This window comes from Macaca nemestrina, chromosome 8, assembly GCF_043159975.1.
Source record: "Macaca nemestrina isolate mMacNem1 chromosome 8, mMacNem.hap1, whole genome shotgun sequence".
In the NCBI taxonomy this organism is placed as follows: domain Eukaryota; kingdom Metazoa; phylum Chordata; class Mammalia; order Primates; family Cercopithecidae; genus Macaca; species Macaca nemestrina.
In genome coordinates this window covers 140,977,455-140,994,712 of record NC_092132.1, presented here as the reverse complement: position 1 = coordinate 140,994,712, position 17,258 = coordinate 140,977,455, and the positions used below count along the sequence as shown (strand labels likewise).

The window sequence follows — 17,258 nt, the reverse complement described above, 5'->3', positions numbered from 1 at the left end:
TGGTAGAGTTTATTGCTGATTCCATTGGTGAGCTCAGAATTTAAATTCCTTCCTCATTCGAACTTAGAGGTTATGTGTTTCCAGGATTCTATCCATTTCTTCTATGTTTTCTAGTTTGTGCGCACAGAGAAGTTCATAGTAGTCTCTGAGGGTCTTTTGTATTTTTGTGGTATCAGCTGTGACTTTGCCTTTGTGATTTCTGATTGTACTTATTTGAATCTTCCCTGGTTTTTCTTGGTTAATCTAGCTGGTGGTCTATCAATTTTGTCTGTTCTTTAAAATAACAAAATATACATTTTGTTGACCCTTTGCATGATATTTTTAATCTCAATATCATTTAGTTCTGTTCTGATACTTGTTCTTGCTTCTCTTCTGCTAACTTTGGGTTTGGTTTGGTTCTTGTTCTGGTTTTGTTATGTGCAAAGTTAGGTTGTTAATTTGAGATATTTCTATCTTTTTAGTGTAGACAGTGCTCACTGTAAACTTTTCTTTTAAAACTGTTTTTGCTATACCCCAGAGGTTTTGGTATACTGTGTCTCTATTTTCTTTGTTTCATTTTAAAAAAAATGTTTGCTTTAATTTCACCATTTACCCAAAAGTCATTCAGGAGAAAGTTGTTCAGTTTCCATGTATTTGTGTCATTTTGAGAGTACTTCTTGGTATTGATTTCTAATTTTATTCCACTGTGTTCCAAGAAAATGTTTGATGTGATTTTTATTATTTTTGAATTTATTGCGACTTGCTTTATGAGAAAGCATGTGGTCAATTTTAGAGACTGTTCCAGGCATAGATGAGAAAAACATATATTCCATGGTTGTCGGGTAGACTGTTCTGTAGATGTCTCTTAGGGTCCATTTGGTCAAGAGTCAAATTTAAGTCTAGAGTTTCTTTGTTAGTTTTCTGCCTCGGTGACCTGTCTAGTGGTGTCAGCGGGGTGTTGAAGTCCTCCACTATTGTTGTACAGCTGTCTATCTCTTTTCTTAGTATTTGTTTTAAAAATCTGGGTGCTCTGATGTTGGGTGCACATATATTCACAATAGTTAAATCTTGTTGAATTAAACCCTTTATCATTATGTAATGCCCTTCTTAGTCATTTTTTTAACCGTTGTTGGTTTAATGTCTGTTTTATGTGATACAGAAATAGCAACCTTTTTTGTTCTCCATTTGCATGATGGATTTTTCTTTGTCCGTTTATTTGAGTCTGTGGGTGTTATGTGTGAGATGGGTCTCTAGAAGGCAGCAGATGCTTGGGTTTTGTTTTTTCAAATCTAAGCTGGATCTTTTGAGTGGACCATTTAGGCCATTTATATTTAAGGTTAATATTGATATGTTAGGTTTTGTTTCTGTCATGGTGTTTTTAACTAGTTGCTTTGTAGTCTCAGTTGTGTAATTGCTTTAGAATATCTGTAAATTTTGTGCTTGTATGTGATTTTGTGGTAGCAAGTATCATCCTTTTGTTTCCATGTTTAGAATTCCTTTGAGCATTTCTTGTAGGGCCAGTCTGGTGGTGACAAATTCCCTTAGCCTTTGTTTGTCTTGGAAAGACATTATTTCTCTTTCGTTTATGAAGCTTAGTTTGATGATATAAAATTCTTGATGGACATTTTTTTTTTTCCTTTAAGAAGGCTGAAAATAGGCACTACATCTCTTCTGGCTTGTAACGATTCTGATGATAAATCTGCTGATAATGTGATGAGGTTTCCTTTATAGGTAATTTAGCCCTTTTCTTTCTAGTTGCCTTTAGGATTTTTTCTTTTGCATTCACCTTGGATAGTGTGATGACTATGCGTTTGTGATGCTCATCTGGTATCTCACAAGAGTTTTCTGAATTTCTTATATCTGGATGTCTACATCTCTAGCAAGATTAGATAAATTTTCCTGAATTATTTCCTCAAATATGTTTTCCAAGTTACTTATTTTTCTTCTGTCTCAGGAATGCCAACAAGTTAAACTTTTGGTCACTTTACATAATCTCATATTTCTTAAAGTCTTTGTTCATTTTGAAAGTCTTTCTGTCTTTATTTCTGACTGACTGGGTTAATTCAAGAGACCAGTTTTCAAGCTCTGAGATTCTTTCTTCTCCTTTCTTCTGCCTACTCTATGGTTAAGCTTTCAACTGTATTTCGAAATTGCTTCAGTGAATTTTTAAATTCCAGAAGTTATATGTTTGTTTTTTTTTTAAAGCTCTCATTTTTCATATCCTGAATCATTTTTAGGTTTCTTTATGTTGGATTTCAACTTTCTCTTGGATCTCTTGAGTTTTCTTGCAAGATGTAATTTGAATTCTTTATTTTTTCAGATTTTTCAATTTGGTTAGGATTCTTTGCTAGAGATCTAGAGTGATCTTTCAGCATTGCCAAGACATTTTGTTTTTGTATTTCTGTAGTTCTTGTGCTGATTCCATCTCATCTGAGTGATGTGTTGCTCCTTATTTTTGAATTTGCTATCATTTGAATGGGACTTGTTGATTTTTAATTATTTTTTTCCTTTGGACTGTGTTTTATGTTTTGTATGATTATTTGACTTCATTTCAGAGTGCTTTCAGGGAGTCAAGGCTCTGTATTGGTTTCTTGGTTGTAGGTAGTTTCTGTACAGTGGCTTTCTCAGGTGCTGCTTGTTATAGAAATTAGATTTATAAACCAACACACTATCTCCTTAGGGCTGAGGGTGCAGAGGTCTTAGAAAGCTTATCTCATACACTAGCACTAAGCCCTTCTGGCAGCAGGTTTTTTTATTTGATAGTGCAGTTCAGGCTTCAGTCCAGCAAGTGACACTTAAGAGTAAGAGCTGGCTCATGCTCAGGTAGGCTGATGACAAGTAGAAGCACTTGCTTTGATCAGGGAGTGATGGGAGGATATTCCGTTGGGATGTATTGAGGTCTCCGGGTAAGAGGAGGGGAAGGAGCTCCTCTCCTGTGCAGGCTAGAACATGATCCACTTCCTTATTAGGTCCTTGTTGCAGAGTTCACCACTTTCAGTTCATATAAACTTGGTCCTATGGTTTCCAGCCACAGTATTACTGTGGACCACAGATTTGGCCCTCTGGTGGCTTCCATCAAACGGGCTGAATGCAGTCTCCTCCAGTTCAGAGCAGACAATCTGTGTCTTGTCTGTCTTCCGATGCCAGGACACTGCTGCTCTGTGTAGGAAGGAGGAGCTGAGCTCTGTCCCTCATGCAAGCCCAAGCAGCGTGGGCTCACTTTGAGTGGGGGTAGAGCCCCTGTGGAAAGCAGGAAAAAGACTTTTTCAAGTGCATATGTGCCAGCCCCCAGTGGTAAGAACTGCTGCATCTGTAGCAGTGGGACAGGGGAAGATGGGATGAGATGATACCTCTCTGTGATTGTACATGGCCATCAGTGCAGCCCCCTTCAGTGATTGGTGCCACGCCTACCTTTCCTTTGTCCCAAGGAAGGGTTTGGCACAGTGTGTTCCATCTCCCTTAGGGCAAAAAACCTTTTTATTTTAATTTCCAGAGTTTCTTTCACATGGGGTGACAGATACACAAATAATATGTACATTACACACACACACACACACACACACACACATATACGTTTAAGTATGCAATTTTAGAGCTTTGGGACCTGACATGGTGTATGCTACTTAAGATCACTGACCTCTTGTAGTATGCAGCCTACAATTCAGTTGCTGAATTTTTGTAGAGAAAAATAAAGCTGGGGTTCATGGACCCAGGGGAGTATCATGTTTAAATAAAACATGTTATTGATAAAACATTCTTCGTAAATTTTATGTTACATTTTTGGTGCTTGGAACAGATTAAACTGTGTCTATTACTGAATGCTAAAATTATTTTATGGTTTAATCTGACATGGAAGTCAGAAGAGGTAGGTTCAAATCCTTCTTTTTGTTGCTTCACATAATTGTTACATAATCAAGACCAAATCACTTGATCCCTGTGAACCTCTTCTGCAAAACAGGGGTTTTCATGATCGATTGAGCTTTACTGAAAGTACTTAACCCAGTATTGGTATAGGATATAAGTAACATAAAGCAAAAGTTGATTTGCTGGCTTGTTTTACTTGTTTGTACACTTAAGAACAAAGTGCTAGAAATGTTGATGCTGATATCATGATCACAGTAAGCAGAAACATTGAAAAGAGAATTCAGCATATTATACTAATGTTTAAACATACAAACACACCCAGAGAAGCTGGAAAGTTCTAGCCTGCACACCTGTATGCTAAGGGGTTGCCTGTGGGTTAATATATTGATTTACTATGTGATAGGACTCTGTTAAACTGACAACCTCTGGTCTCTCAGCAGTATGCTTGAAGTCTCTGGTGCCACTGGAGAACAGTATCCACCCCACAAAAAAAAGCCATTCTTTTAGGAGACACATTTGTTACAAACACCTTTAGATTAGAACCAAACAAAAATTTATAAATGCAACAATCACGTATCTTAAAGATTTGCTTGGATGTTTGGATGATATAAAAATAAAACAAGTGATTAAATGAAGGCAAAATGTTTTTAATTATAACTGACCAGCATCTACCTAACTTCAAAAGTATTTGTATGTTATTCTTGCTTTTTGGAATTTTGGACTCTCTCAAAGAAGGGCAGTGTGCCTATAATGCTAATTTTTGAAGTTTAAAAAGCTTGGACCAACTGTCAAATGTGGTTCAGAATATTTTATCTCACAATTGTAGGGTAGCAATAATTTGCACATTCCAACCTTCTGTTCTTATTAAGTATGAAATAAAACTTATATGATGGCATAATGCTTTTTTAACTATCCAGTTTTAGACTGTTATGTGAAGGTGGGATGGCTATCTTTCCATTTTTTTTCCATTTTTTAAAAAACCAGCCCATTTATACCTGTTCAAGTATAACACTTCTCACAAGAAGCTTCCCTTGGTGAGTGGCTAAGTACATAGAAGTAGGAATGACTAATAATGCATGTCAAAAAATATCAAACAAAAAGTGTTCCTTCAGTCTTTAATTCTTTCGAGATAAAGATAAATATTTAGCATTAAACTAAGTATACAATACAGTGTTAGCTTTTTAAAAGCTTTTTTGTTTGAATTTCTCTCCAAGTTTCCCTCTGGGAATGTTAAAGACCCTTGGCCAGTGTTTTATACCAGATTTCCTTTCTTTACGTTTCTTCTTTTTCTTTACTGTTTTCTTTTTCTTTCCTTTTCTTTTCTTTTTGCACTTCTGACCTTATTCTTCCAATAATTATTGGAACTGTGCTGTCAACTACATTTCCTGATAAATCTCAGAAAATACACTGATTAACAGATTAAAGACATAAAAACCCAAGGCTCAGCGATGTGACTCCAAAATAAGCTGTAAGGCAGCTTTGAGGGACAAAAGGTGTAATGTGAGTTAATTTAGCAACTGGTCCTTTCAACTATAGAGCCCCTACCTGTGGTTTCTTCAGTGGATTGAGTTTCTTCACAGCATATCAATATCAGGGTGGTTCTATGGTGGCTCAAGAGTCCAAGCCAGAGTGCAAAGTGGGAAAAGCAAAAGCAGTGCCATTTTTAATGATCCAGCTTTTGAAGGCACACAGTGTCACTTCTGTTGCTTTACATCTGTTGATTACTACTGAGCCACCAAGGCCAGTTCAGGTTCAAAGATCAGAAGGATATAGCAACACCACCTCTTAGTGCGATGAGATGACAAAAAAAATAATGGATACATTTTAAAACTGCCACGGGCAAAATGTGTATCAGGAAATGATCATAACACATAGTTAACCTGCATTATCAATGTTGGGATTTGAGTAAGAAGATAAACACGGCATTGCAGCATAGATATCCAGGGTGGAATACATGGAGATAACCTTCCAATTAATTCATCATTGATCAGATTCTTATAGATGGGAATGCTGCAAGTCAGAAAACAGTTCAAAGAAGAAGATAAGAAACCCTGAATATGGATAAATGATAGGATCTATCTGTGAACACAGTTCTGAGAGTTGAGATTTTAAACATGAAACAGTTTCACAGGTGTTTGAATAAAGTAAGAAAGGTGGGAAAATTGACTCCTTATTTAACCAATGTGGGGTGGACCAGCTGCCTTCCAAAGAAACCTGCCCTAGAACAGTCATGTTTGAGTTACAATGAGCAATGTAGTGACCATCGTGAAATGTTGTTAATGTGAGTCAGTTAGGTTGGTTGAGCTAGTTTTTGTTTATCATTTTAAGTTGTATAAATGTGTAGGAGCTTAAACTTATCAGGTTTATGTCTATACCCTTTACATTTGTCATTCAAGAGTTGAGGGACCCAGTCTGGGCCATTGTAGTGAGACCTTGTCTCTACCAATAAACAAACAAACCAGGCATGGTGATCCATGCCTGTAGTCCCAGCTGCTCAGCAGGCTGAGGTGGGAGGATGCAGTGAGCTGTGATCATGCCATTGCACTCCAGCACGGGTGACAGAACGAGACCTTGTCTCAGAAGAAGAAGAAAAAAAAAGATGGGAGGATTACCTATACTTAACCTGAATACAAGAGAGATGAGTCATTAAAGCAAACACTAGTACCTGTGTAAAAATATCATTAAGAAAGGAATGACAACCGCCTTCTTTATGCACAAGGAAAAAAGTAAAAAGTTATTAGGTGTTAAAATTTTAGCTAGGCTATTTAGTAAATGTTTTCTAACTTTAAGGAGGTGTTTATTTAAAACATGCCAACAGAAAGCATTTTAAAAACATCTCCACTGCAATAAAATCTCCATTTATAGAAAAGAAAACATTATGCGTTAATATTTAAAATCATAATAGAAATGATGTGATCAGAAATTTCATGATAGAGACTTATTTAGATGAATGAGAAAAAGTTCTCTATAATAAATTGGGTTCTTGCTATTCAACTTCCATAGTTTTTAAGGATGCTTTCTATTTTTAAAAATAAGTTGATAGTTCTTAAATATACTGTACTGCATATTTCCCTGTAATTTTTCTTACTAAAAATTACCAGATATGATGCATTTGCCTTAAAACACCTGAACTTTGCCGGGATATTGAAATCAATCTTAAAACCTTATTGAAACACTGTGGATTACTACAGTGCTGAACTTCCTAGGTTTCATATGCACCAGAGAAAAGATAGTAATGTTGATGAAAAGTGAAATTGTCGTGGATTATGCAAAGTAGCCCTATAACCTGGCCAGATGTGTAAAGAAAACAACCTTGCTTTCTTAAATCACAGATCTAATGCTAGTTACTTAAATCATTTGGGAAAGTGTTTACATGATAACAAAAACTACGGTTTTGAAAAAAATCTCCTGACTCTTTACTTTTAAAATACCCCAAATGAATGTTTTTGTAAGCATAAGAATTTTTAATGACTGTCATTTTATAATGTAGAGATACTTAGTTTTTCAGAATTAAATGAAAGAATATAATTATGTTTAGTTACTATGGCACCTCTGATTGTTAATACAGGTTGTTTGATAATATTTTTTAGAAGTCTCTAAAAAAAATGGTACACATTTCCTTTAGCGCGTGTTCTGTTATTAGGTCAATAGCCACTAGAGGGCAGTAAATACACTTTCAATGGGAACTAATAGCGTAAGGTTCCCGGTCTCCAATATTTTTCTGCTGTATAGCTTCTGCACGGCTTGCATTTCAACCTGACTTTAAATATTTTATATTATTCAGTAATTTTAAATGCAAATATTAAGGCAAAATTATGTTCAAACATGTGATATTGATAATAAACATAAGAACTAATATTTACTGAGCACTCTTGCGTGCTGGGTACTGGCGCTAACACTTTGCGTATATAATAGCTTCTTTTGAGCCTCACAGTACATCTTTAAGATGGAACCACTATTATACCCATATCACAGTGAAAGAAACTGAGGTTTAGTGAAGTTAATAAAAGCCAAATATCTTTAAAACAAGATTTTAGTTGTTTCTTTTGCAGGAAGGAGAGAAGTGTCAGCATAGAATTTGGTTTATTAGATGTTTTGAAGCTGTCTGCTTGAAAAGGTTATGAGAAAATTAAGCCAGCTAATTCCTTCTGAGTTAGTACAGGAAGTTAAACTTGGAAAAATAAACCTGCCTTATTTTGTAAAGATGATGAGGAATGTAAAATAATGGCTGTGCAAAGGAAAATAAATATAGCACATCCAGTTCAAGGTGGTTTTTTGGGTGATAATTTTTTTAAAAGTAATAGTGTTCTAAATACACTAGTCAAGATCAGTTACTAATCAAGATTATGATAGTTATTTAGATACAGTCTCTGCAAAAAGCAAAAATGATGTCAAGCCTCCTTCCACTGATATATGTCCTACTTCTCAGTACTGTCCTGCTGTCTAACTACCCAGCAAGGTGTACATCTCTCAGTCTTCAAAGTCTAAGCAAGAAAACAAATTGGATGGTGGAACCATAAAAAAAGCAAAAAGAGAAACTATTTACATAAAAATATCTTTAACCACAGTTGTTTTACTCTCGATTTCAGCTGAGGTCTCTTGGCGGTTACTGGTGCATTTTAAAACAAAGTACAGAAGCCCTCTGCAGAATTTGCAGAGGAGTTTTCCAAACTGGTTTTGTTACAGCCAATCATTGATTTATAGCTTGTAATACAATTTTGAGAAAAGAATAGGGATTTGCAGAAGGTTTTGGGGGAGCTCTGTCAATATGCTGGTTCAGATTCCTTCACCTAAAGCCTAGGGAAGGAATAAAGGCCACTCAGAGGTCGACGTGTGTACCCTGGAGCTAGGTGCAGTAAACTGATGTCTGACTGACGCTTCTGAAATCTAAGTACCGGGACTTGTCTGTCTGATGACAGAGGGAAAATAATTTACTGTTAATGTAGAGCTTGTCAGAACAGAGGATGGGTTGGTCTTTCCTATGTATTTGATAATATGTATGATATATGTGAAATGCATGGAGTGGGCTTGTCTTAATTTCTCTTTAAGAGGGGAGCCTTGAGAAGCAAAAGAACCTCTGACTGGGTGCGGTGGCTCACGCTTCTAATCACAGCACTTTGGGAGGCCAAGGCGGATGGATCACCTGAGGTCAGGAGTGTTAGAGACCAGCCTGACCAACATGGAGAAACCCCATCTCTACTAAAAATAACAAAATTAGCCGGGCTTGGTGGCATATGCCTGCAATCCCAGCTACTTGGGAGGCTGAGGCAGGAGAATCGCTTGAACCCAGGAGGAGGCAGAGGTTGTGGTGAGCTGAGATTGCACCACTGCACTCCAGTCTGGTCAACAAGAGTGAAACTTCGTTTAAAAAAAAAAAAAAACTCAGAAAAAGAACTAGAGGTACCACCCAGTGTCCAGGTATGTGCAGTGTGGGAGCTGGAATAGCAATGAAAGTGCCTGGATCAAGGAAACTTCAAATGAGGGATCTCCCACGAGGGCAGTGTCCGCTTGGAAGACTGCGAGACCTGGAGAGCATCAGTGTAGATTAGCGCTAAGTAAGATACGGCTACCATTTTTCTTGCTTCTCTCTGTTCCTTCTTACCTCTCCCTCCCTGAAGGGTGAGGACCCAAAATTATTAAAAGCTGAGCAAGAAGCAGGGAGAAGAAGTAAGCTGAACATGCTCTCTCTTTTGGCTTCATAAAAAAGTACACGTTTAAATGAACCTAGAATTTTTTTAGTGATTACATTGGATTGAATATTCCAATTACTGAACTGATTGTTTTGAGACAAAAGTGATAGGAAGAACTTCTGTTACCTAGGAGTGACCTGAAGAGTCATGGACCTACCCTTGTTTTCATTCACAAAGTGAGAAAATGGAGAAACCTCCTGCATTTGTTTTCTGCCCTTACTCCGTGTAGCAGTTATTGTAATTCATAATATTTATGCAAAAACTATAGATATTCCAGTTTTGAATTCAGAATTTGCAGACACATACATTGGTTTAACAAAATTGTAATAAAATAGTATTCAATCTGAAAAATTTGTGTCTCATATAATGCCAACCTTATACTGTATTGCAATATTTGAGACAATGTTTATTATCTGAGGGTAATTCAATACTAAGGAAATTCTGATTACAGAATATTTTCTTAGGATTTATTTTGTAACGTGCCTATAGCATATTGAGCTTGAGAGATGAATTGTTCATTTAAAGTTCATTTAAAAGTGTCAGACAGTAATTTAACATTTTTTTTCCCACTGTCAACTGCAACTTGACATCATGCATCAGGCTGAGTGACACAGGTTTCTGGAGACTGCAATTTAGTTTCTGCATGTCCTATGGGCATGAATAACAACTTCTCAAGAACACTGTTATCCCCAAGGGTGTCTGCAAAAGATTGTCTAATTTCACTTGCTTTAAAAAATAGCTTATCACAAATATTTCTGATTTGTTCTACCTGATCCTTGAGTTACCGATACTATTAGCCATAGCAAATCACAGCTGTTGACTTCTCTTATTCATTGCATAATCAGTAATATTGAACATTAAACAGAAGTGACGTTTCGTTGTATGGTTGACAACTGCAAAGCTCTAGGGCATTTAAAAGGCAGAGACAAAGAGATAAAAGGTAACAATTGACCTGGAGAAAACCTTGCATATAACAAGTAAAATCTCAAGCAATATTCCAAGTGTGAGTACCCTTTCCAAAAATCTACAATTTATTGAGTCCTTGCTATATATTAGGCTTAAGACTCCTATTATTTTTATTTTACAAGTGGAAAAAATGTGACTAGAGTGGATGTGTTAAATAAATTAGTCAAAGTAATATACGGGGAGTTAACAAAACTCAGTTGTAGATTGAATACATTCAATTCTAGGGTTGTCTAACAATAAACCTCATTCACTCAGACACAACACCACATCACCTCTCTTGACGTACTTTCTAGTTGCAATGTCAACCTCTATATGGATGGCTGGACAGAAATTAAAAGACGATAAAAATCATTTACCAGCAATTTTGAAAGTTCTTCAATTCTTGTATTACCTGAATTACAACAAAGATCTGGCTGTTGTAACAGAGACTCAAGGTAACAAAGGCTTAAACTAAATTGAACTTAATCATTTTAATTATCTTTCACCTGATTGTGTAGGAGACTGTGGTCCAGGACTACTTGGTTAACTCTGTAGTACCAGGACACAAGACTTTTTCAATCTTACTCCTCCATAGTGAGTTGCTTTTATCTACATATCCAAGACAATTAACTACAATCATGTCCATATGCTTGCCAGGGAGCTGATAGAAAGAGAATGAGAGAACACACTTCTTCTTTATCAGATGTGGACATTGCTGGTTGCTATGGTCTGAATGTTTGTGTCTCCCCACCGCTTCCAGTTCTTATGGTGAAATCTTAAACCCCTCAAGGTAAGGTAGTATAAGGTGAGGCCATTAGGAGGTGATTAGGTTGTGAGAGCGGAAGCCTCCTGATTGGGATTAGTGCCCTTATAAAAGAGGCAGCAGAGAGCTACTTGACCCTACCAGCATGTGAGGACACAGTGAGAAGGCACCATCTGTAACTAGGAAATGTGCCCTCTGCAGATACCAAATCTGCTGGTGTCTTGGTCTTGGACTTAGCCTCCACAACTGGGAGGAATGAATTTCTGTTGCTTATAAGCTACCTAACATATGCTATTTTGTTATAGCATCCTAAATGGATTGACACTGATACTATTTTGAAAAAAAGAGGTACAATTTACAAAATGTAAAATTCACACTAAGAAATTTCAGGGCTGGGCGCAGTGGCTCATGCCTGTAATCACAGCACCTTGGGTGGTCGAGGCGGACAGATCACCTGAGGTCAGGAGTTTGAGACCAGCCTGACTAACGTGGAGAAATCCTGTCTCTACTAAAAATACACAATTAGCCGGGTGTGGTGGCTCATGTCTGTAATCTCAGCTACTTGGGAGGCAGAGGCAGGAGAATCGGTTGAATCTGGGAGGTGGAGGTTGCAGTGAGCCGAGATTATGCCATTGCACTCCAGCCTGGGCAACAAGAGTGAAACTCAGTCTGAAAAAAATTTCAGAGTGTACAATTCATTGGTTTTTAGTATAATCAGAGTTGTGCAGCCATCACTCCTAATTTCAGAAAACTTTCACCACCACAAAAGGAAACCTCCTACCTTTTCTACCTGTTGGCACTCACTCCCAATTTCCCCTCTCCTCCATCCTGGGCAATCACTAATCTACATTTACTTTCTATGGATTGGACTATTTTGAGTATTTCATATAAATGGAGTCATACAATGTAATACCTTTTGTGACTATCTCCTTTCACTTAGCGTGTTTCCAAGGCTCATCTATGTTGTAACATGTATCAGTACTTTATTCCTTTTAATTGCAAAATAATACTCCATTGTATGGCTGTGTTCACATTTTGTTTATCCATTCGTTTGATGGGCATTTAGACTGCTTCCATTTTTTTGCTATTATGAATAATGTTACTATGAGCTATTATATACAAGCTTTGGGATGGGCTTATTTTTTTAATTCCCTTGGATAGGGCTAGAATTTCTGGGTCATATGATAACTTTACGTTTAACTTTCTGAGAAGTTTATATTACCTATTTCTTCTAGATCACTGGCCAAGGTGTTGTCATATCATTAGCCTGGGAAGAGTGAGAAACTTGAGAGTAAAGTCTGTATTCTGACAAGTATGTTCTCAGCTAAATATCGATTAAAATATCTAAATATCTATTACTCTCAGACAAAGGAAGAATGGGTATTTGGGAACTAAGAGTTTTCATCGTCATATATCTTTTTGGTCACACAAATGTCAAAGTACTCTCTTCTTCTCAAGTATAGAAGACAGTTGCTCTTCGCCAAGAAAGATCATCCAAATTTCTGAACCGGGCTCAACTTCAATTACAAGTCCTAGAAATTTGAGAGATGTGCTCCTCCTGTTGAATCACCTTTAAATTAAATGACATGTCACCTTCCCGGGAGACACCCAATGCACACTGGTTACGGAATTGTAAAACCATACTAACAAGTATTTGGAAAAGCCAAAAATGAGAAACCCCAGAGGGTAACGATACATATAAAATATCCTACAGTACTGGGCTAGACTAGAGAGGCGTTCTGAACTGTAGCTGAGTAGGATTCTTGCTAAGGTCATCTCCTGGTTACTCTGGAAGTATCTTAGCCACTGTCTTCTGTGACCTCTAATGGAGATGTCTGAAAGATCCTTCCTTGCCTATTAATCTGAGCAAGTTGTAATTGAAGTGAGCATTTGGTATTTTCTTGGGGAGGACCAACTTTTCTCAGTTTTCTTCTTGCGTGTGTTTGGAGCTCCAATTTTAGTTTTACTGGCTGCCTAGGAATTTTTAGGACTGGCTTGTAGTTTCCTTAATCATATAATTTAGTAAAAAATGTTGCTGATGGTTAGTTTCTGATTAATTTCATATGTTAACAGTCATAGCAAAGCTATCACATGGATAAGTTTTTAAGCCTAAAATCATTTATTTACTTGTCTCTTCTGCTTTTTCTCTTCCCCTTTCTCCTAATATAATGGTGATTTCCTTGGAGCCATCTGAAAATAGGCTGAGGGAATAAGGCAGTAATTTTAATCTGATTTTTTAGTTGTTCAATGGACTCCTATTATCTGGCCTCTATAGGTGAAGGATTTTGGGGCACAGATTTATCTCTTCCCCAAACTACCTTTTCAGAATCACTGTAAAAAGTTATTTCAGTTGTCTTGATCAATACTCCAAGGCCCCAAGTTTCCAGATCCTAGTCACCTTGGGTTTCTGACCACAGGCTAAGAAAAATCTATCTAAAAACTGAGTTCTTTTCAATTTCAGCATACACACTTACAAGCATTGATCTTAGTCACTCAAATTGAACTTTGCTGAAAGTGCCAAGAAACAACCAATACATACCAATTTTATCAGTTTTCCCCCATAGTTTCTCTTAGAGTTACAAGCTCTGAGGCGCACGGTTTTCCCTATGAGGATTTTGTATAACGCCCCAAAATGCTTTCTCATGGCATAATAAGGGGCACTAGTTTGCCTGTGGACACTTTCTGTGTTTGTGCAACTGACTTCTAAGTGATGGCTAGCTATTCTTGATCTTGTTCTGACCAATTTTTTTATTTGTTTTAATATATAGGTACTATAAAGAGACCTAAACTTATAATGACCTAGTAAGATAAATATGCATTGTTTCTCTCCTATATGGTCTGGCCAGAAGTGGTATGAAGATGACCTTGTGCCAGGGGTCCAGGTTCATTCTACAACATTCCCGCAGCCCCTGTAAGATGTTGACTTTTACCACGTCGTGCAGGTTGGCCAATAACTTTTGCCTTCCAGCTAGTGACCTGGTCTGAACCAAAAAAAAGGGGAACTCTTCCTTTAAATGACATGGCTCAAAGGTTGCACAAATCACTCATGGTCACACCTCATTGACCAGAAATTGGCCATATGTTCACACCTAACTGCAAGGTAGTTTGGGAAATGTAGCTTTTATTCTGAGTGAAAATACACTCAGAGAAAAAAACAATTTTTGTAATGAAAAGGAAGAAATAGATACTGGATGAAACGCAGCTGTTTCCTACTTCTTCACTTATTGCCATGACAAATAACAGTAGGAACAAGCAGAAGCTAGAAAAACTGAGTTTGTACTGCAAGTTGATTTGTATATTTTCTTTACACTATTTACCTTTGAAAGCTGATTTCTTTTTCTTTTTTTCTGTTTTCTTTTTTTTTCTTCCCTGAGATAGAGTCTTGCTCTATACCCCAAGCTAGAGTGTAGTGGCATGATCCTGACTCACTTAAAATCTGATTTTTCTTAAACCAAACTAGTTTTATTTGGTCTCTAAGCTTGTTGTATCATGCAAATGCAATACCTGGAATAAGGATACTAATTTCAGTGGTAGTATTTAAAATTAGACGCTGACAATTTATTCTCTATTTTTCTTATTCTTTAAACCTTACTTTCATACTCTAGTTTCTAAAGAGATGCACAAATGTTATACACCTAAGTATTTCTGCCTGACTTAGCATGTTAGACATAGATGAAGATGTTTAAAAAGTAAAACAAAAATAGCTCTTACAGAATTGATTCTAATTTATATGTTAATTAATAAAGCAATATTTTAGAGCCAGAAATAAGTAATTCCAACTAAAATCTAAATTGCTATCTATATGTAACCATTTTCATTTTAGCCAAGGAAATTTTGTTCCCCTCAGTGTCCACCCTTTTTGGCTGGTAATACCATTAACTTAAATGCTTTCCCTCTCTTTGACCATTAGGTTATGAAGTCTAATACTGGAAATAGAGTAAGTATATCATTGTGAACTTAGGTCACATATATTGTGATTTTATTCTATATGACTTTCATAATTTATAATTGTCAATGTTTTGTTTTGAGATTGAAAGCACTTAAGATACCTTATGGTTACTTTTAATAGGGTGCTCATTTTACTTAAAGATCTAAATACAGTTTTTCAAAATTTTAGTGGAAACAAAGACTGAAATTAGGTGTTGAGTGGTGTACTTATAAACTTCATGTCACTCTTAAAACAAATTCCAATGAATTATAAAAATCCAACTTGCTTTTATTATGTTTTACATAATAGTTTATCTTACCCAAACCCCACAGAGTATGAGGCTCCTCAGGGATCCTCATATGATCAATTTAAAAAGGAAGCAAATTAACACATTGTGGCTCGGAATAGATGTAATTTTGTGTTACAAATTAGAATTTAAACCAAGACACAAATTGTCCATTGGCTTCCGTGAGTCACAAATGTCTTGAAGATATATTTTATTTATCCAGGACAATATTTTAAAAATAAAATGCAATCAATTGTCAAGGTTTTAAAAATTAAATATACATGAAATTTATATTGCAGCTTTTCTTTAAATAACAAATGTTGATGTTTGGCCTTGTAGGGTCCCCATTTCACATGTGCTGAAGACTGACTGTTCTCTTAGAAGGCGCACACTTTTTCTGGCTCAGTTCACTGATATTGGTTTCTTTTTGTTGCTCTACATCAAGCCAGGTGTAGCACCACTTGATGGAATCTCAATAGAGTTGTGCTGTGGTTTGAATGTGTCCCCCAATGATCATGTGTTGACAACTGAATCCACAATGCAACAGTATTGGGAGGCGGGGCCCTAATAAGAGGTGATTAGGTCATGGGCATTGTGCCCTCATGGATGGATTAATGTCATCATCTCTCAGGTGTAGTTCAGTTTTCTCGAGAGTGGGGTTCTTATAAAAGTGAGTGTGGCCCCCTCTTACTCTCTTGCCTTCTTGCCTTTGCTATGGGATGATGCAGCAAGTAGACCTTCACCAGATGCAGGCCACATGACCTTGGACTTCACAGCCTCCAGACCTGTAAGAGATAAATCATTGTTCTTTAAAAATCACCTGGTCTGTGGTATTTTGTTATAGTAACATAAGATGGACTAAGACGAGTTGGAAGAGGGAGGAGATAGTTGAGGGCAAACAATCTTAGTAGCTAAGCTAGCTCTTCACTGAGATTTCCAGCAATGCCCCAATGCATCTTCCAGTCCATTCTTCTCTGAACTTCTACTGCAGGGCTTCTACTCCCATCAGTCTTTCATCCAACATGCCTCCTTTGGAGCGTGCTGCCACCACAGGGGAAAGCCAGGGCCTGTATCTTTTCAGTGCTTTTGGATTCCTGCTACTGCTAGAGTCACCTCCAATGCTTGTTGTCCTCTACTGCATTGAAAGTGATAAAATGTGATTTTATTATTTTTCTTAGCAGAAGCATCTTGGCACAGAGATGGGATTAGACATAGAACGGTGATGAGTCTGATGATAAATTGTAAGGGAATTTTGAAGTTATAGAAAGTAGTCAAATCCTGGGGAATAAAAACTTACCTGTCTAATTAGGTTGAAATGTTCATTCTACTTACCAAATACAACACTAGGGTTTATTATAGTTAGTAGCCGTCTTGGTTAACTGATCGATTGTCATGGTATCACAATGCTTGTTTCAAGTAGCCCTTATTTTTACAAGGTGAGATTTCATCACACTAATTACAGTGGCATGCAATTTAAAACATTTCAATCATCTATTTCTGGAATTTTTCGCATAATATTTTTGGACCATGATTGACCTTGGGTAACTGAAACTGTAGAAAGCAAAACCACCAAGAAGGTGGTACTACTGTATCTGTGATTTTTATAAATTAAAAAAGAAAACATGTGAAAGATGATGGAGAAAAACATAAAAATGAGATACAATTAAGAAAAAGGAAAACAAGAATGCTTAAATTTGGGAGAGCAGGCAGAAAATCAAAAATTGAAAAAGGAATTTGTGGAATATGCAACAAGTTAAAAAATCTTCACCTTTTTTTTTTTTTTATTGTACATCCCAAAGATTA

The 17,258-nt window shown here is 36.7% G+C and overlaps 1 long non-coding RNA gene across 3 annotated transcripts in view; it reads right to left on the bottom strand.

Annotated features, from left to right (window-relative positions):
• The window catches only part of LOC105491119 (uncharacterized), a 40,121-nt gene that overhangs the window by 10,823 nt on the left and 12,040 nt on the right, over positions 1–17,258 (bottom strand). For 2 of the 3 annotated variants that reach the window (XR_011607222.1, XR_011607224.1), the window contains exon 3: positions 15,506–16,240. This is a non-coding gene — a long non-coding RNA (uncharacterized lncRNA). Of the gene's footprint in view, positions 1–10,984; positions 11,140–15,505; positions 16,241–17,258 lie in introns of those variants that run through there. The other variant, XR_011607223.1, reaches the window with a different exon arrangement.